We start from the raw sequence: 20,838 nt of genomic DNA, 5'->3' as shown, positions 1-20,838 counted from the left end.
GTTGGTAGTCTGTGGGAGATTTGGCCTTAGTCCAGAGTTTACAGGCACAATCTCCGTTATGGATAAGAGACCAAGTAGAGTTGAAGAGCTAAGGGGAACACAGTGATTTGACTATGACAGTTCTGGGAGGGGCAAGGGAGTTCAGAATGTTTAGGAAGATGGAGTTGAATTGAAGGACAGCATCATCTAGAGGTAGGGAAAAGAGGAAAGACCAGTCAATAGCAGAGAGAGAATTACTGAATGTATCCATGTTGAAGTTGGTTAGTATTCAGCATTCTCCAAATTTATGAGAGGTCTAGAGAGGTGGGAGAAGAATCTTTGGACACTTACAGGGGAGTGGTCACTGAGTCTGGTAGACATTCAGGGTAGTGATAGAGGTCAGGCCTAAGAGACAAGTATCCATACCAAAACTAAGAAATAAGATCCACGACCAGTCAGTACAGGAACACAATGTAGTTTTAATTAAAGAGCTTTTCGGCTCGCAATAAACAGCCTTCTTCAGAATACAAAATACAAATAAATTTCATTCCTTTTATACAAGAAAAGGCGCCAAAATTAATCAATAATTTAATTAAGTAATTACTTATTCATACTAAAGACACAATCTTTAAAAACCAAGGGTATATTGCTAAGAAAGATGCACCGTGAAAATAGAACAATGGATCTCTATGGAAATAAATATAACTTCCACCCATTTTATCAAGAGACTTCATCTAAACACCTAGTAGATACAGATATATATTCATTTATACAATGTAACCAAAAACCACTAGGTACCTCTAATTGTGAATGTTGACTTATTAGTCATAAAAAATAAAATAAAATAAAGTAAATATAGAATTCGAAACTTAACTAAGTTAAAAATGATCAAAAAATAGAACCAAATAAAATAAACAATGAAAATAATCAAATTCAAAGATGTATGTAATCATGAAGTCTGAATATATTTCTCAAAAATTCAAGTCACTTCATAGGGACAAACTAGTTCACAAATAATTAATTGTGTTTATTGTATTTGTTCAAATATTTTTTTATTATTAATATAGTGTAATATATATAAACTAAGTGAATTTAATCATAAAATTAGTTATCTCACCAAGCTTCTTAACTTTAATAAGACGCCTATTGATAAAGCTTCATTGAGGCCTGGATAGTTACTAGCATTTAATTTAATTTGCCATTTCAATTCAAGCTTCAACAATTTAAGAGAATAGGGGCCCCCTCTAGGATTAATATTTAATCTATCAATGATCAATAATTTAAATGTATGGTCAGGAAAACACATAATATGTTTTGCCAATGCATTATCCGCCTTCTGGTGGGTAACTGCATAGATGTGTTCATACATCCTATCTCTGAGTCTACGCTCAGTTTTGCCCACATAGAAGGCGGCACATGATGAACATTTGGCCAGATAAATTATGCCTTTTGAATTACAATTAAATTTATCACTTAATTTATGTAATACATTATCCAAAGTAAATGTATTGCTAACCAATACATGTTTGCACATACTACATGACTCACATTTAAGCATCCCAGTTGACTTTCTCAGCAAGTCAGATTGAAATCTCAAGGAGTCCTTCAAGTTCAATCCACGCCTAAATGTAACACTAGGTTTATGACCTAATTTATTTATTAAAGATGTGTTATTTTTTAACAAATTCCAATTTTTGTTCAAAATATTAATACATTCAGGACTCGATTTAGTATAGGTTGTGGTAAATGACACGACCCTATTTCTATCGATCTTGGAAGTATTAAATGGACTTTCAAGGTTTGTATCGGTGTTTAACCTATGGTCAAACAAATGACCAATTTCAACGTAGTTTAAACAATCTGTGTTGTGATTCAATTGGACTTGGTCAGTACCTTCTCTCCCCAAGTTGTCTAAGAGGCTGTGAGGGTCTGAACTTTGTATAGCCAATAAAGGCCTGAAGTGGTTAATTTCCCTTTTAGATTTGACCTCGGCTATAATTTCGTCAATGAGCTCAACCGGGTACTCCCTCTTCAAGAAGGCTGATTTTAGAAACAGACATTCCTCATCAAACTCTTTATTGAGAGTAACAATCCGGGCCGCTCTGACTAATTGCCCTTTAATAACAGCCTTCTTTTGGTGAAACGGGTGACAACTTGAAAAGTGGAGGAAAGAGTTAGAGTAGGTTTTTTTACGGTAAACTCTTGAAACATAACAATTTAAATCCAAGCTTTTAGATAACATTATATCCAGATAGGGAATAGCAAGATAGTCGAAAGTGTAAGTAAACTCAAGGAAGTCAGTGGACTTGTTGAGGAAGTCAACTATATAGGATGCAGTTTGGTCATTGCCTCTGATCAACATAAAGATGTCATCCAGGAATCTAGTGTAGAAGACAACTGATTCCTTATGGAAATTAGATTTAAAGACCAGATCAGATTCCCAAAAGGCCATTACTAGGTTAGCTACGCTAACTCCACATGGTGAGCCCATAGCTATTCCTATTTTCTGTTTGTAAAATAGTGAGTCAAACATGAAAAAATTGTAAGAGAGGACGAGGTCTAAAAGTTCAGACACTAAATAGATTTCTTTTTTTGGAAGCTGGTATTTGTACATCATAAGTGTAACCCATTCTATAGCAATGTCATGGGGAATACAAGTGTACAAGTCCTTTACGTCCACTGTTAAAAAATTAAAATCTCTTTCAAATTTCAGTTTGTTAATCTCACACAAGAAGGACCAGGAATCTTTACAGATTTGTTTTTCTTGAATAACTATTCTCTGTAGTGTGACATCTATTACTTTGGCACAAACATATAGTGGTGATCCCCTGCCATCCACCATTGCTCTCATAGGTGGCTCATGCAGGTCTTTATGGATCTTTGGAATTCCAAAGAAACTAGGGTAAACAGGAAATGAAGTAGTTAGATAGTTTAAAAGTTCACTATCAATGTGTCCCTCAATGAATAAATCATTGATACAAGATTTAACTAACCCATAAGCAGAGTTTACCTCTGACCTAGAACTAGTGGCGTAAGCATCACCATTAAGTAAAGAACTCATTCTGTGATTATAGTCATCAATATCAAAAATAACCATACCACCCCCCTTATCTGGTTTACATAACCTAATTTTCTGTGAGTGAACAAGTTTGATTAAATCCAGTTCATCCTGGTTACTGGGCACTTTCCTTTTTACATTAGCCAGGAATCTCAAATCTAACTCACAGACATTCTCAAAGGTTTGTATAACAGGGTGAAGTGGTGGATTAAATGTACTAGGGATGCTGTACTCACCTAGAGAACCTGCATTATTAATGTTACCCAATAAATATTGAAAGTTCAATTTTCTAGTATATTTTTTGAGGTCCATAATCACAGATGTAACATTAAGTTTAGTGTAAGGAACATAAGTTGTCCCCTTAGATAATAAATCTACAAGGTCCTGAGGCAGCGGACAAGAAGAAAAATTATAAACTTTGAAGTCTTTATTTCTATTAAACATTATAATAGGTTTTGGTAACTTACCCAGAACTTTAAAATCATCTAACAAGACTTCAGGTTCTTCCACGGAACCAGTGTCAGAATTTACTTCGTGTGTGTCAAAGGAGGGGGAAACTGGTTGACTTAAAGATACACTATAACCAGTTGCCTCCTCTATTGAAAATTTTTAGATCTTGTATTAAATTTATGCACATTTCTTTGTTGTTTAGGTCTTGCTCCATTAAACCCTGTATTAGGTGGCATACTAGGGGCAGCTACAAAATTACAATTATGTCTTTGGTTGAAATTGTGATTGTTTTTAACAGTGTTCTGAAGTCTTTCACTTCTCCTAAGGGTGGGAAATTCAGCTTCATCGTCCAAAAAATTACTATCAGATTCATCATTGTTAACAGTTTGACCATCACACATTCCAGTTTCACTACTCAAATGATCATTAGATAAACAAGTATTGCAAGCATTACAAACAATATTAGTTGAATTAACAACAGATGGTCGCTGCCAAGCTTGGGCTGGGGGAGGCACAGGGTAAGCAGTGCCTTCCCTATAAGCTTTGATGTCTCTCTCCAGTTTCTTGGACTTGTTAGTTTGTAATTTAAATAGGTGCTTGTCAGTACTGGAAATAGATCTAGAATAGTCAAACTTATATCTAAAAAATTCAGCATGGTTAGTGACCTGTTTATCCAGGTCCAACACTGTTTCAGTCAATTCAGACACAAATAATGAATAATGTTTAATCATTAAATTAAGGAGTTCAGCACCTTGTTGCTCAAAAAGTTGTAATAATTCTTTGTGAAAAGGGGACTGGTTAACCAGCCCGGTGGGGTATTGCATTCTGCGCAACCCTTTAGGTATAATATTCACATTGAGACATTCCTTGAAATAAGCAATTTCCAATTTTGTCTTTTTCAATTTTAACAATGAATTGTCCAAAGCTTTTAAATTACTTACAATGTCCGGTCTATTAACTGTGTCTTGATTTTGACTTCCGTTCATTATACAAGAGCGAGATAGTCCTGCTGAATTGTTGCCAAAAACAAAATAGTCTTTGATAATGCCTGCTATATTAGGAGAATCCCCTCCAAACACAGGAAAATTTCGCTCGCCGTTTGAGCTGGTAGTTGCTTTATTTGTTACACTAGCACCAGGTAGAGATACAGCGTTTAAACCTCTTTGGGACGCTGTGTCTGCATTATTACCCGCTTGTGCGAGAGAAGCTGGTGACCTTTGCCCTGGTGGTGGCGTACTAACATCACCGGCTCCAACGTTAGTACTGGAACAAGTTTGTCCGTTACAGGTAACATTAGGACTGGTTAGATTGGCAGAAGTAGTCTTAACCTCAATGAACTCTTTAAATAAACGCTGATTAGTGTCTACGAAATCCAAACGTTTACACAGTGCATCTATTTTACCTAACAAGAGCCCGAAATTAACGGACTCAGAGTCCGGTGTAGAAATGTTAGAAAACAGTTTACCCGGCACACTAGAATCATTCAGCAAACAACTTGAACTGTTCGAGTGATCAGCTGGAAGCGGATCGGAAGCCATCAAACTGAGAAAATGGAACTCCACAAGCAAAATCCAAAACTAAGAAATAAGATCCACGACCAGTCAGCACAGGAACACAATGTAGTTTTAATTAAAGCGCTTTTCAGCTCGCAATAAACAGCCTTCTTCAGAATACAAAATACAAATAAATTTCATTCCTTTTATACAAGAAAAGGCACCAAAATTAATCAATTTAATTAAGTAATTACTTATTCATACTAAAGACACAATCTTTAAAAAACAAGGGTATATTGCTAAGAAAGATGCACCGTGAAAATAGAACAATGGATCTCTATGGAAATAAATCCATAGATAATATCTCGCTCCTATCTCGCTCTTGTATAATGAACGGAAGTCAAAATCAAGACACAGTTAATAGACCGGACATTGTAAGTAATTTAAAAGCTTTGGACAATTCATTGTTAAAATTGAAAAAGACACAATTGGAAATTGCTTATTTCAAGGAATGTCTCAATGTGAATATTATACCTAAAGGGTTGCGCAGAATGCAATACCCCACCGGGCTGGTTAACCAGTCCCCTTTTCACAAAGAATTATTACAACTTTTTGAGCAACAAGGTGCTGAACTCCTTAATTTAATGATTAAACATTATTCATTATTTGTGTCTGAATTGACTGAAACAGTGTTGGACCTGGATAAACAGGTCACTAACCATGCTGAATTTTTTAGATATAAGTTTGACTATTCTAGATCTATTTCCAGTATTGACAAGCACCTATTTAAATTACAAACTAACAAGTCCAAGAAACTGGAGAGAGACATCAAAGCTTATAGGGAAGGCACTGCTTACCCTGTGCCTCCCCCAGCCCAAGCTTGGCAGCGACCATCTGTTGTTAATTCAACTAATATTGTTTGTAATGCTTGCAATACTTGTTTATCTAATGATCATTTGAGTAGTGAAACTGGAATGTGTGATAGTCAAACTGTTAACAATGATGAATCTGATAGTAATTTTTTGGACGATGAAGCTGAATTTCCCACCCTTAGGAGAAGTGAAAGACTTCAGAACACTGTTAAAAACAATCACAATTTCAACCAAAGACATAATTGTAATTTTGTAGCTGCCCCTAGTATGCCACCTAATACAGGGTTTAATGGAGCAAGACCTAAACAACAAAGAAATGTGCATAAATTTAATACAAGATCTAAAAATTTTCAATAGAGGAGGCAACTGGTTATAGTGTATCTGTAAGTCAACCAGTTTCCCCCTCCTTTGACACACACGAAGTAAATTCTGACACTGGTTCCGTGGAAGAACCTGAAGTCTTGTTAGATGATTTTAAAGTTCTGGGCGAGTTACCAAAACCTATTATAATGTTTAATAGAAATAAAGACTTCAAAGTTTAGAATTTTTCTTCTTGTCCGCTGCCTCAGGACCTTGTAGATTTATTATCTAAGGGGACAACTTATGTTCCTTACACTAAACTTAATGTTACATCTGTGATTATGGACCTCAAAAAATATACTAGAAAATTGAACTTTCAATATTTATTGGGTAACATTAATAATGCAGGTTCTCTAGGTGAGTACAGCATCCCTAGTACATTTAATCCACCACTTCACCCTGTTATACAAACCTTTGAGAATGTCTGTGAGTTAGATTTGAGATTCCTGGCTAACGTAAAAAGGAAAGTGCCCAGTAACCAGGATGAACTGGATTTAATCAAACTTGTTCACTCACAGAAAATTAGGTTATGTAAACCAGATAAGGGGGGTGGTATGGTTATTTTTGATATTGATGACTATAATCACAGAATGAGTTCTTTACTTAATGGTGATGCTTACGCCACTAGTTCTAGGTCAGAGGTAAACTCTGCTTATGGGTTAGTTAAATCTTGTATCAATGATTTATTCATTGAGGGACACATTGATAGTGAACTTTTAAACTATCTAACTACTTCATTTCCTGTTTACCCTAGTTTCTTTGGAATTCCAAAGATCCATAAAGACCTGCATGAGCCACCTATGAGACCATTGGTGGATGGCAGGGGATCACCACTATATGTTTGTGCCAAAGTAATAGATGTCACACTACAGAAAATAGTTATTCAAGAAAAACAAATCTGTAAAGATTCCTGGTCCTTCTTGTGTGAGATTAGCAAACTGAAATTTGAAAGAGATTTTAATTTTTTAACAGTGGACGTAAAGGACTTGCACACTTGTATTCCCCATGAAATTGCTATAGAATGGGTTACACTTATGATGTACAAATACCAGCTTCCAAAAAAAGAAATCTATTTAGTGTCTGAACTTTTAGACCTCGTCCTCTCTTACAATTTTTTCATGTTTGACATGTTTGACTCACTATTTTACAAACAGAAAATAGGAATAGCTATGGGCTCACCATGTGGAGTCAGCGTAGCTAACCTAGTAATGGCCTTTTGGGAATCTGATCTGGTCTTTAAATCTAATTTCTATAAGGAATCAGTTGTCTTCTACACTAGATTCCTGGATGACATCTTTATATTGATCAGAGGCAATGACCAAACTGCATCCTATATAGTTGACTTCCTCAACAAGTCCACGGACATCCTTGAGTTTACTTACACTTTCGACTATCTTGCTATTCCCTATCTGGATATAATGTTATCTAAAAGCTTGGATTTAAATTGTTATGTTTCAAGAGTTTACCGTAAAAAAACCTACTCTAACTCTTTCCTCCACTTTTCAAGTTGTCACCCGTTTCACCAAAAGAAGGCTGTTATTAAAGGGCAATTAGTCAGAGCGGCCCGGATTGTTACTCTCAATAAAGAGTTTGATGAGGAATGTCTGTTTCTAAAATCAGCCTTCTTGAAGAGGGAGTACCCGGTTGAGCTCATTGACGAAATTATAGCCGAGGTCAAATCTAAAAGGGAAATTAACCACTTCAGGCCTTTATTGGCTATACAAAGTTCAGGCCCTCACAGCCTCTCAGACAACTTGGGGAGAGAAGGTACTGACCAAGTCCAATTGAATCACAACACAGATTGTTTAAACGACGCTGAAATTGGTCATTTGTTTGACCATAGGTTAAACACCGATACAAACCTTGAAAGTCCATTTAATACTTCCAAGATCGATAGAAATAGGGTTGTGTCATTTACCACAACCTATACTAAATCGAGTCCTGAATGTATTAACATTTTGAACAAAAATTGGAATTTGTTAAAAAATAACACATCTTTAATAAATAAATTAGGTCATAAACCTAGTGTTACATTTAGGCGTGGATTGAACTTGAAGGACTCCTTGAGATTTCAATCTGACTTGCTGAGAAAGTCAACTGGGATGCTTAAATGTGAGTCATGTAGTATGTGCAAACATGTATTGGTTAGCAATACATTTACTTTGGATAATGTATTATATAAATTAAGTGATAAATTTAATTGTAATTCAAAAGGCATAATTTATCTGGCCAAATGTTCATCATGTGCCGCCTTCTATGTGGGCAAAACTGAGCGTAGACTCAGAGATAGGATGTATGAACACATCTATGCAGTTACCCACCAGAAGGCGGATAATGCATTGGCAAAACTTATTATGTGTTTTCCTGACCATGCATTTAAATTCTTGATCATTGATAGATTAAATATTAATCCTAGAGGGGGCCCCTATTCTCTTAAATTGTTGGAGCTTGAATTGAAATGGCAAATTAAATTAAATGCTAGTAACTATCCAGGCCTCAATGAAGCTTTATCAATAGGCGTCTTATTAAAGTTAAGAAGTTTGGTGAGATAACTAATTTTATGATTAAATTCGCTTAGTTTATATATATTACACTATATAAATAATAAAAAATTATTTGAACAAATACAATAAACACAATTAATTATTTGTGAACTAGTTTGTCCTTATGAAGTGTCTTGAATTTTTGAGAAATATATTCAGACTTCATGATTACATACATCTTTGAATTTGATTATTTTCATTGTTTATTTTATTTGGTTCTATTTTTTGATAATTTTTAACTTAGTTAAGTTATGAATTCTATATTTACTTTATTTTATTTTTTATGACTAATAAGTCAACATTCACAATTAGAGGTACCTAGTGGTTTTTGGTTACATTGTATAAATGAATATATATCTGTATCTACTAGGTGTTTAGATGAAGTATCCATACCAAGACAGAACAGGTACCGGGTGATGTTGTGGGGGCGCCATGGAGCCCTTTTGCCTAGGGCACCAGTTGACCTAAGGCCACTCCTGACCATCATTTATGGATTTTCAACAATGATATACATACATATATATTTAGCTACAGAAAAAACCTACTATAAACACTTTTCATTAACTTGATCCGTTATACATGCATACTTTTAACAATTATCATTCACTTTAACGTTACACAAATTGCTTGATTACTGCTTTCTTTAAATTTCACTCACCCTCCTGAGCACTATTCTGCAAGTAGTGTTCTATCAAATTCCATTTATATCCTTGTAATGTTCTCATTCAATTTTCTAAACATCCCACTTCATATTAATTTTTTCTTCTTTACAATATTTAATGCATCAGTTACAGCTGGTTTGGATCTTGGTTTCCATTTTCTAGCAATTTCTTTTATTGAAGCCAATAGCTTAAAATTAGCACGGCCTTAACACTTCTTGGCTGTTCAAATAGTCTATCCCAGCTCAAAAATTAATTTCCTTGGTTATAATCAACTGCTGCCCAACATTTTTGACAATGGATTTTTTTTTTTAATCTGCCAATTTATTGAATCACCCCCAAAAAAGCAAAACACGTTCCCACTGACTTCACTCTTTCTAATCACATCTCCAGCACTTGCAATTTACCTGAATAAAAAATAAGTCTGCTTGGGATTTAAAACTAGCTATGCAAACAGTGCAAAAATCCTAAACCTTCTGGACTAGGCTACCTATCTGGGGAACATACAGATGCCTTTCCATGTTTCCTTTTATTTTGTTTTTCCAGTCTTTCCCAAGCTTTTCTATCCTTTTCCGATTGATTCTTATAGGCATCGTGCAATATTTTATGTACAGTACTAATTATCCCTCTTTAACAGCAGCTTCTGTTTTACAATAAACTAACAACTCAGCCATGACTGGCCTTTTACATAGCACTTCCCTATCCTTTTCCTTTTACCTGTACTCTGCTCCCTATCCTTTTACCTGTACTCTGCTCCCTATACCTTTCCTTTTACCTGTACTCTGCTCCCTATCCCTTTCCTTTTACCTGTACTCTGCTATCATTCACTGGTATGGAAGGTAGTCTCTAATCTACAGTTTAAAACTTCCACATGGTCTTATCCTTCTCTATTACCATTCTCACCACAGTTATTTGCTCCCTACACTTTGGTTCCTTTGCTAATTTTTACCAATAAATTCCAATCCAGTCTTACCTATTTTATGCAATTACTTGTAGTCAACCCTGGTGGTAAAATCTCCTCTCATCATTCCTGTGCTGCTACTTTATAAATGTAATATTCTACACTGTTGTTTTTGCCCATAATTCCACTCATTTACTGAACTTCCTTCTCCCATTTCATCATCATAGGTTTCTAATTTGATTTGCATCATTCAGCTTCTGTTATGCATACAAGACTAAACGGAGTAGCTCTAAAGTATTCCTCCAAATAAACTTGTTCTATGGGGAGAAACAACATATTCCACTTAACTCTTGCTTGCCCCCTCAATAAATTTATTTATATTTATTTATTTATTTATTGACATTTGTTAACCGGGTTTGTCCAGCTGGGCTTGTGGCCCATTTTCAGTGGAGACCCAAGGAGAAAAGCTCCAGTAGTACATTTTTAAACAAGTACAATTTTAAACAATATTGATATAATAGCAGTTACAGCAAAAAGATTCACATATGTTGGGTTAAATGCATAAAGTTAAAGTTGCATTAAAAAGAAGCTTAGTAACCTAATTTTACATTGATATAGTTCAATAGGTCAACAATAAAAGTTTGTTTGTATGAAATTATGCAAATGAATAGTAGACACATTGGAGAGAGAGGTGTAATGAGGTACTACGTATGGACCTTTTGAGGGTAAATAAAGGGAAGGAAGACTACGTGGGGTCATGGCAAGGGCAGGTCCTGGAATTGAGAAAATAAGCTTTTAGCTCATTTTTAAAGTGTAAGGTGTTCTTTCAACTCTATTAATTACAGTCCACAACTTTCCTCTAGTTGATATACATTCAGTTTCATACTTGTGACAATGTTAAAAATTAATGAATGAGCATGTTAAGAGACACTGATGACAGAAGCTAGCCAGAGCAAAGGACAAGGCAAGATATGATTCTTAATAACAATGGCTGCACACTAGCTCTCCCAGTGTGAAAAGAGAAACACAGCAGGGAACGCAAGTAGACATCTGCTTATGGGTAAATTTCAGTAACTGGCTAGTAAGTGTACTGCCCGGAAGCCAGGAAAAAAGAAATACAGAGGACCTGGGGAAAAAATCAGCTACAAAAAGTGAGGAAGAAACACTGATTGGGGAACGTTCTGCAGCTGTTCAGCAAAAAGCAATGCAATCTCCATACACAAATTCCTGTAACCTACAGGAAGATACAAGACAAATGCACACAGACCTGGTTAAAATAAACAAAACACTGACGGAGTATATCAATAAGAACAAAAGGTTGGAAAAAATGGAAGAAGCTTTAAACAGACATTCAGATGTGGTAATAAAGCTGCAAAACTCAGAGGTCGAAATGAAGAAAAGGCTGAATGAATACGAGATTGCCCAGGAAGAAATGTCATAAGAGTATAACAAGTTCCTGACAATAAGTGAAAGTATGTATGTTGATAATGCTGTGATACTGACCTGTACTGGACAAAAAGAAATGGTAATATTTACAGCAAAGTTATGCCCATCCACTACAAGTTATCTCCTGATTATGTACTTACCATAACGATGGATCCATGTTGCCTGATTTTTGTCCGGTTCAACAAATGGGTTGTCAGATCCAACAGAATCTGACCTCAGCACCGATTTTGAGGCTTCCACGGTTCCAGGGCACTGACTCCGCCCCTACCCATGATTCTCTGAACTCCACCTAGTACCTCAGATCGAGTTTGCCCCCTACTGTACAAATGAGATCCAGTTATGACCCTATATTACAATACAGAAACCAAGAACAGAGACGGGGACAGGGAAACAGTCAGGCAGGGCTGTTCACAGGGTGTGCAGTAGCAACCATCCTGTCATCTCAAAGCCATATGTGTCAATTTGGCATGGGGGCAGAAGGGAGGAAAGTAAAACCAAATGAAAATCAAGACAGTACATAACTTTCATATACAGTCGTGTCTATTTTCAACCGATTCAACATATGGGACAGATTCCCAAACTGTCTTTCTGGGTGGTATCAAGGAAGGACAGTCCTGAGGATAGTGGAACCAAAGGAATAGGGAGATCTTGATTGTACATATAGTTTATAATAAAAACACAAAAGGTACGGAATGTGGACCCAAGTTGCTGCTGTTGCATAAATGTCATAGATAGGAAGTCTCTCTGAAAAAGACAATGAGGTGGCTATTGCCCTTGTTGAATGAGCCTTTGGTTTGGATTGTAAAAAAACAAATATCTTTCTTCTTAAAGACAAAGGAAAGGCAGTCTGAAAACCACTGTGAGAGTGTAACGTTGGCAACAGCTCTACCAAGTTTTGGTTTTGAGGAAGCAATAATTACTTGATTTCCTGAATTATGTCCTATGAAGATAGAACCCGAATTGACAATGGACATCTAGAAGGTGCAAGATGAATTCTCTTTGTTTCAGAACATGGGGAATAATTAAGTTTGTCTTGGATGTCACCTTTGGAAAGAAAGCAATCGTTCTAAGAGACACCCTGTCCTCAAGGAAAATAAAGGAAGATTTATATGAGTGAGCCTGTAATTCTTAACCCCATCTGTTTGATGTGACTGCCACTAGAAAATTGATTTCCAAGTTATGTATTTAATGTCCACATGGCCGCAGGTTTAAAGGGGGTGGTATCAGAGCTTGGAGCATGATGGAAACATTACAAGGGAGGACCTGGTCTCACATGGAAGGACATAAAAGAAAGATCCTCTCAACAAAGCTCTCCAAATCTTCAAATAAGTTACAGAAGTGTTATTGTGACCAGTATAAAAATTCTAATTTTCTGCCATTTGAACTTTGATGATGGAACATCTACAGCCTTTGTGAAAAAGTTTAGACAAGAATTCCAAGATGGATGGAATAGCTGTACAAAACAGATCGAAACCCTTCAACACTGTCTAAATAGAAAATAATTTCCATTTGCTGTGATATATCTTAATTTTGTGGCAGGTTTCTGGGAAGCTGACATAATCTCAACAATCATAGTGGGGAGATTAGCATCTCTGACAACAGTCAGAACCGGAGAACCAAGCAGTTTGCCTTCTCTGGACTAGACCACCATGAAGCTATCTGGATGGCTGAGATAGAAGATCTGAATACTGATCCAGCACTCAAGGGGGATGTACCACTAGAGGTGACAGGAAAGGAAACCAAGTCTGCCAGGGCCAGAATGGAGCAATTTGGATTACTTTGGCCTTGCACTGTCTAGCTTTCTGAATAAATCTGTTCATGAGTGGTAATGACGGAAATGCAAAAGGAAACCCAGGGCCAATTGTGGATCACAGCATCCATCAGTGACTGACCCACTGGAGGGATCACAACAAAGTAATTGCTGCACTTGTTGTTGAGGTAGGAGGTGAATAGGTCACAGCAAGGTTGCCCCAGCAACAAAAAATTAAAAATTGCCACTGTTGGATTGACGGACCACTCATGAGGCATTAGGATAGTCCTGCTCAATTTGTCCGCCAGAGCACTGAAAGATCCCGGGATGTGTGCATTGCTATCAGAAAACAATGTGAAGATGCTGACAAACTCTCATGGTCTCTTGACACAGGGGGGTAAGAACAGGTTCCACCTTGCTTGATGATGTATCATATGACTGCTATGTTGTCTGTCTGTATGGAAATCATACCCTTGGGAAGGACATTCTAGAATGCATGCAACGCTAAGAGGACTGCCTTCATGTCCAAGACACTGATATGAAGATTGGCCTCTAAACTTGACCATGTGCCTTGAATCATCTTTCTCTTCTAAATATCCCCCCTTCCAGCCTCCAACCTAGAAGGGAAACATCCATGGTTACTACGTTACTACTGCTACCAGCAGATCCATGTGAAAAGTTATTTGATTAGTGAAGGCGAAGTAACCAACGAAGCAATGTGTTGCCTGCAAATCTTTCTTAGTCAAATCTTCGTATGTAATGGGTGAAAGCTCCGGGACCACTGCACTGCTAGAGTCCACTGAAGCACTCTCATATGGTAGCAGGCCAGCAAACCATTAGAATTTGGGAAGCCATTAGACCTAGTAGATGCAGTATCAACCATGCCGGAGGAAAAGGATGATGAATCATCTGCAAGGCCATCAGACGTAAAGCTGCAACCCTGTGACCCTGTGGTGAGGACGGTTGACAATTTGTTGAGTTGTGTTGAGGTGGCATCCAATGAATTCTATCTATTAGGTTGGTAACAACTGAAACTTGGAAAAATTCACTGCTATACCTAGGTCTAGTAATAAGTGGAGCTGAAGGTCCAAGTTATGAAGCGTCAGGTGCTCAAAAACAGCAGTTAAGAGCCAATCATCAAGGTAGGGGAAGACTTGGATCCATAGTAGACACAAGGACACCGCTACCACTGCCACTATTTTGGTGAACACCCTGGGTGCTGTGTCGAGACTAAAAAGCAAGGCTCTGAACTAGTAGTGATTGGCTCTTGGCCAAAAATGGAGGACTCTTCTGGAGCACCTCTCTGTCTTCACATGGCAGTAAGCATCCTGGAGATCTATTGTGCACATCCAATTGTCTTTCTCCAGTACAGGCAATATGGACTGAAATGTGACCAGCCCAAAATTTGGTCTGTTTCATGAAGTGATTCAGAATACTGAGAACTAAAACTGGTCTGAGGTCCCCAGTTTTCTTTGGTACTATAATGAACCTTGAGTAAACTCCACATTTTAATTTGCTAGGGGAAAAGGTTTGACTCTTATCTAGCAGATTGGAAATTTCTGCTGCTGTTGCAGGTTCCATGGACTGGGTGAAACATCGGGAATGATCTCCTTTTTCATAGGAGGAAGCGAAAAGGGAAAAGAAGAGCCTCTGGAAATTATCTTTAGCACCCATAAATCATTTGCTATACTTTGCCAAGTTTGAGGGGTAACCAACCAACTGACTCCAGACTGCAGAAGTCGGACAACCCTTCAGGGATGCTTATAGGGCTTCTCGGTAAAGGGACCACGGAAACCCTGGTTAAGCAGTCCGCCTCTGCATCTTGGGTGATGTCCATTGGAACTTCCTCCATCTCTGCCATGTAGAGGTCTATCACCAAGACGGACATAAAAACCCTGTGACTTATGAACCACATTGTCAAAAGATTTTAATACTCTTAACATATACTGGAAGAATCATGCAGATAAAAATAAGCAAAAAGGTTTATTTTACATGCATGGAGACATGCTACAAAGTACATGGTATGTCAGCAGTCTAATTTCTGTACACTTCACATGGGTTTTTATACCCTTCTCAGCACGTACACAGTAACTGGTTACCAGACAAGGAATTTCAGTCAAGGCTATAAATTCACATACTGGAGCCTTAGATGGTCAGAGGTCAGTCACAAGATAAGCTTGTGCCTGGACCAAGGTAACATCTGTGCATTCCTCTTTGGTCAGCAAATTCTTTACAAGAAAAACAGCTTATTTTAACCTGCTTCTTTGCTTGCAATGCAATTTCACATTTTAACCCTTACTCTACGCGATACAAAGATGTTGAACACAAAGATTCTTACTACATTTCCCCCCTTACAACACTTTGTATCATAAGTAATACATTTTATTCATACAGTTTTTCGCATGACTCGTGTTCTGTATATTCAGAATAATAAGCTTTAGTTGCATTGGCAGACAATACACTTGATATTATCATTCGGATGCAAGGAATGCAACAACAACCCAACAGTAGGAATATAATGGCACCAACACATATAGCAATTAAGACATTCATAAGTACTGTTCCCCAATTTCCAAACCAATTTTGGAAAAAGTCAGTTAATGGATTTTGTCCTGGTTTTGTAAGTTTAGAAACTTGTTGTAGGATCTCCAGATGGCTGTTAATGTCATATTTGTTGTCTGTAATGAACGGACAACACTCGCAAGTACCTCCTTTTGCCGCTAGGGTGAAATTGAGCGCCATACGATTCTGCAGTGCTACAATCCTTATTGCAGTTAACTCATCCGTCACCAATTCTAGCGCAGAAAAAGTTGCATTGCTCAGAGTTTCTAACAGTTTTGACAGTTTTCTGAGCTCCCAAATGGATTTTACTGTCCCATACGCTGGAAGAATACCAGCCCAGGAAATAACATCATCGCCCAAGTCCATGTGTGATAGCCCCTTGCTGCTACTATGGGCCAAATCGTGTTGATAGATCCAGGATGCATCAACGTTACCTACGGGATTAACAGGTTTATTAACAGCACGTACATTTCGTATTTTACCATGGGGAAGAGAAAATGTATGTCTTATAGCTGGTGCTAAATAACCCAAAAAGCAACTGCCTGACCACTTCCTTGTTAACCATTTGTATGCTTTTCTACCACAGATAAAATAACAATCATTTACTTTAAGTGTAATATTGACTGGAACAGAGTGATTTCCTTTGTCTTGCAGCCCTTTAAACAAAAGGTCATACACAGATAACATTTTTTCAAAGAAACTTGTGTCATTAACAAGCCCTGTACTATTAACAAGCACTCTTATAGGCTTGAAACTCGTTGCACAGTGCCCATCCATTGTATAGTTATGAATTATTGTTACATTACACTGATTCCATCCAACCTTACAGTTCTATTCTGGCGACCCATGAGGGGTAATGCTATTTTGTCCTTTAAGGCTACATTTGAAGTTTCAAATAGTAAATTAGTCCATGTATCATTTGCCCCCAAAGGGACTGTACCTAACATTAGACCACCATGTACAGTAGGGATAGCCGTGCATATCCAACAATTTGAAACATTAAAAGATAGAGCATATGCATACTTAATAGCTTGGTACGTATTAAAAGGCGGATGCCAAGCCATATTCTCGTCTCTCTTTACTTGGCTAGTCTTGTTTGAAAATAAAAACGGCCAAAACAGAAAAGTAACAATCACACTTATTAACAACAAAATTATTTTGGAATACTTTTGTGGGAAGGGCTGCTCCCTTCCGGTATTTTTCTGCATTGCTACAATAGTCAGATATTCATACAAAACAAGATTACTACTAATCAGTGTTCCTCAGGGGAACTCAAGTTTTTGTCCAGTTCAAACTGTTTTACCAGTTTACAGAGTGTCAGATGGATCCACGATGTTCTTTTTTTGATTCGGATTGCTGTAGGTGTTGCGATCAAAACCTGGTATGGACCTTCCCACTTGGGGAAGACCCACGTCTTCCTCTTGACAATTTTAATCCAAACCCAGTTCCCGGGTTTCACTTCCAGGATCCTGTTGTTCTTCTGATCTGAAAAGCAATCATTCGTTAAAGAGGTGTTAGTCCCGGTCAGCAATTTCCTCATGTAATCTGCTATCTCTTCACCCACCTCACGTTCCGCAGGCAAAAGATTTTGCCACTGCAGGACGTAATAAGGTCTCCCGTATAATAGTTCAAATGGTGTGACCCCTTTTGAGGTGGGAGTGGTACGCATGGACAGGAGTGCCAGAGGTAAGCAGTTTATCCAAGACTGATGTGTCTCGGCCATGAGTTTACGTAACTTGCCTTTGAGAATGCCATTATGGCGTTCAACCAACCCTGCTGACTGTGGGTGGTTGGCACAATGGTGTTTTAACTCTATCTGAAAAACAGCGGCCAGCTTTTGAATAACTTGGTTTACGAAATGTGTGCCATTATCAGAATAGATGCGTGTAGGTAGCCCAAATTGAGGGATAATGTTATTTGTAAGGGCCTTGGCTATCGACAATGCATCTGGGTGTGCTACCGGAAAAGCTTCAACCCATTTTGTAAAAGCGTCAATAATGACTAACACAAATCGCTTCTGTTGAACAGGAGTTAGTTCAATAAAATCCATGCAGATTGTGTGAAATGGATACGGTGGCAGCGGAAAAGCTGCTGGGGTGATCCGCACCCCACCACCATGATATCGTGCACAAAGCAGGCACGATAAACAAAATTGTTTAGCGTACGCTATAAAGCCCTTGGTTCAGAAAATTTGCTGGATCATTTGAACCATAGCAGCAGGGCCCAGATGAGATGGGCCATGCGTCACTAATGAGGCATACCTAAAAAGGTTTGTTGGTAAGACATACTTATCATTTGGACCTACAAAAACTCCCTGCTTTTGAATAGCCCCATATTTAATCCATCGCTGTTTTTCCTGAACTGTACTAAGTTCCTGCATTACCTGTAAAGTTTGTAGATCAAATTTATCTGTAGGGTGAAGTTCCTTCTGTGTGGTCTCGAGTACAAAGGTAGAGGTTAAGGCTACACTTTTTGCAGCTTTGTTAGTCAGTGCATGTCCAAGTGATACTGGATCCTTGGCATTTGTGTGCGCTGCGTACTTACAGATGGCCAGTCCCCGTGGCAGTTGGACAGCTTGTAAGAGGCTAAGGATTAAATCCTTGTGGGTCATTTCCTTTCCTGAGGCCGTAACCATTCCCCTATTTTTCCATTGCTGTGCAAAGACATGGACCATGGAAAAAGCATACTGACTATCTGTGTAGATAGTAACTGCCTTATCCTTGGAGATGGTGCATGCTCTGGACAAAGCAATCAATTTGGCCGCTTGTGCGGACAGGTTCCTGGGGAGGGGTTTTGCCTCCAGTACCTTAGTCTCAGTTGTGACTGCATAACCCAGTTGTGTAATGCCTGCCTCATTTTTACATGCTGACCCATCTACACACAGGGTCCAATCTGAATTTGCCAAAGGTTGGTCCTTAACGTCTGGTCTTGGTAAGACATTAGAGTGTATCAAATCTAAACACACATGAGGGGCACCATCGTCAGCTGTAGGTAACAGCGTGGCTGGATTAAGAGTGGTGCATCGCTCAATGGTCATGTGTGGTTGTGATAGTAACGTTGTCATGCAGGATAGTCTGCTAGGAGAGAGAAAGGTAACTTTATCCTGTAGTAGTATTACCGCAACAAAGTGCGGTACTCATAAGGTAAGGTCATGAAACAAAACTAGGGTCGCAGAAGCTTGCACAGCCTGTGCGGCTGCGACTACTGCTTGTACACAGTGTGGCAAAGATCGTGCCACTGTGACCAATTTACTGGAATAAAAAGCTAATGGTCTCAACTTATCCCCATAAGTTTGCAACAGAACCGATGTCATAAAGCCCTGCTTACAATCTACTGTCTGAACAAAGGGTTCTGTATAGTCAGGGAAGCTAAGTGTTGCAGATCCTGCTATCAACTGTTTTACCCTAGTAAATGCCTGTATTGCCTTATCCGTCCATTGCAGCGCGTCATGTGCTGCCATGGGAAGTGCGAAAATAAGTTCTGAAAGTGGACTTACTTCCTCTGCATAGTTGGGAATCCAACTACGACAAAAATTTGTTATTCCTAAAATGACATCATTTCTTTTTTTTTTGTGCTGGGCATTGGTGCCTGTAAAATAGCTTCTTTTCTACAGTTAACTAGTTGTCTACCAGCAATTGAAATGGTATAGCCTAGATACCATACTTCAGTTTTACAAAATTGTAATTTAGATTTATTTACCTTATGTCCCTCTTTCGCCAAAAAATGCAATAACCGAATAGTTTCGGACTCTCAGACAGCCTCCGTGGGTGCAGCCAGTAAGATGTCGTCCACGTACAATAGTAGATGACAGTCATGCTCTGGTTGAAACTGTGCCAGGTTTGTCGACATTTCTTGCGAAAAGATTGTAGGGCTTTCACAATATCCCTGCGGCAGTCGTGTGTATGTGTACCGCTTGCTCATAAACGTAAAAGCGAACCAAAACCTACTACCTTCCTGTAGGGGACTAGAAAAGAATGCGTTACTAATGTCAATAACAGAAAAATACTTATCCGTGGGAAGGATATAATTTAACAAAACAGATGGATCTGGGACCATAGGAGCCCTTGGCACTACAGCAGCATTTACAGCCTGCAGATCCTGTAGCATTCTCCATGTCCCGTCCGGTTTCCTTACTGGGAACAAGGGTGTGCTACACGATGAATCTGTACATGGAATTAAAACCCCAGCTCTCAGTAGAGCCGTGATCACTGGAAAAATGCCTTCTGCCTTTTTACTTTATGGATACTGACGCTTATGAGGTCTAAAATCGGATTTTGGAGTTATTTTAACCTGTCCTGCTGTTTTCATTAGCCCAATGTCGTGCTGTCCTAGGGACCATAAGGATTTTGGTACTGACTGTAGTTTCAATTCTTCTTGTGGGGTCAGAAAGCATAGTCAGGATGGCATGCCTCCTGTCGGTGTTAACCGATCTTCTCGAAGATGTACCGTTGGTCTGGCCTGGGTCACCCAATTTAACTTCTGTACCTGAACCCCCTTACCTGCCAGCTATTCCGGTGTCATCTTTGACCAATCGGTAACTTTTTTCCCAACTATATACCATGCCGTTTGTTCTTCCCTAGTCACAGATACATGTGGGATTGAGGAATTTTGAAAAAGCTGTTGCATGTCTCTTGTGAGACTACAAGTAACTGCAGAGTTCCCTGCCCTGTCCCAATAAAGATTTTGTAATAGGATACTGGTCACCTTGTGTTTAAAAAATTGTTCCTCATACTTGGGATCAGGTCCCACACTTTTCCTGTAATAC

At 38.3% G+C, this 20,838-nt stretch overlaps 1 protein-coding gene across 1 annotated transcript in view; it reads right to left on the bottom strand.

The window, feature by feature from the left end:
* The window catches only part of TMEM106B (transmembrane protein 106B), a 913,836-nt gene that overhangs the window by 771,939 nt on the left and 121,059 nt on the right, over window positions 1–20,838 (bottom strand). The gene's annotated exons all lie outside the window — the stretch shown is intronic.

The sequence above is a fragment of the Protopterus annectens genome, chromosome 3.part1 (assembly GCF_019279795.1).
Source record: "Protopterus annectens isolate FY-2018-M chromosome 3.part1, PAN1.0, whole genome shotgun sequence".
Classification (NCBI taxonomy): Eukaryota; Metazoa; Chordata; order Ceratodontiformes; family Protopteridae; genus Protopterus; species Protopterus annectens.
This window is presented reverse-complemented; position numbering and strand designations above follow the sequence as displayed.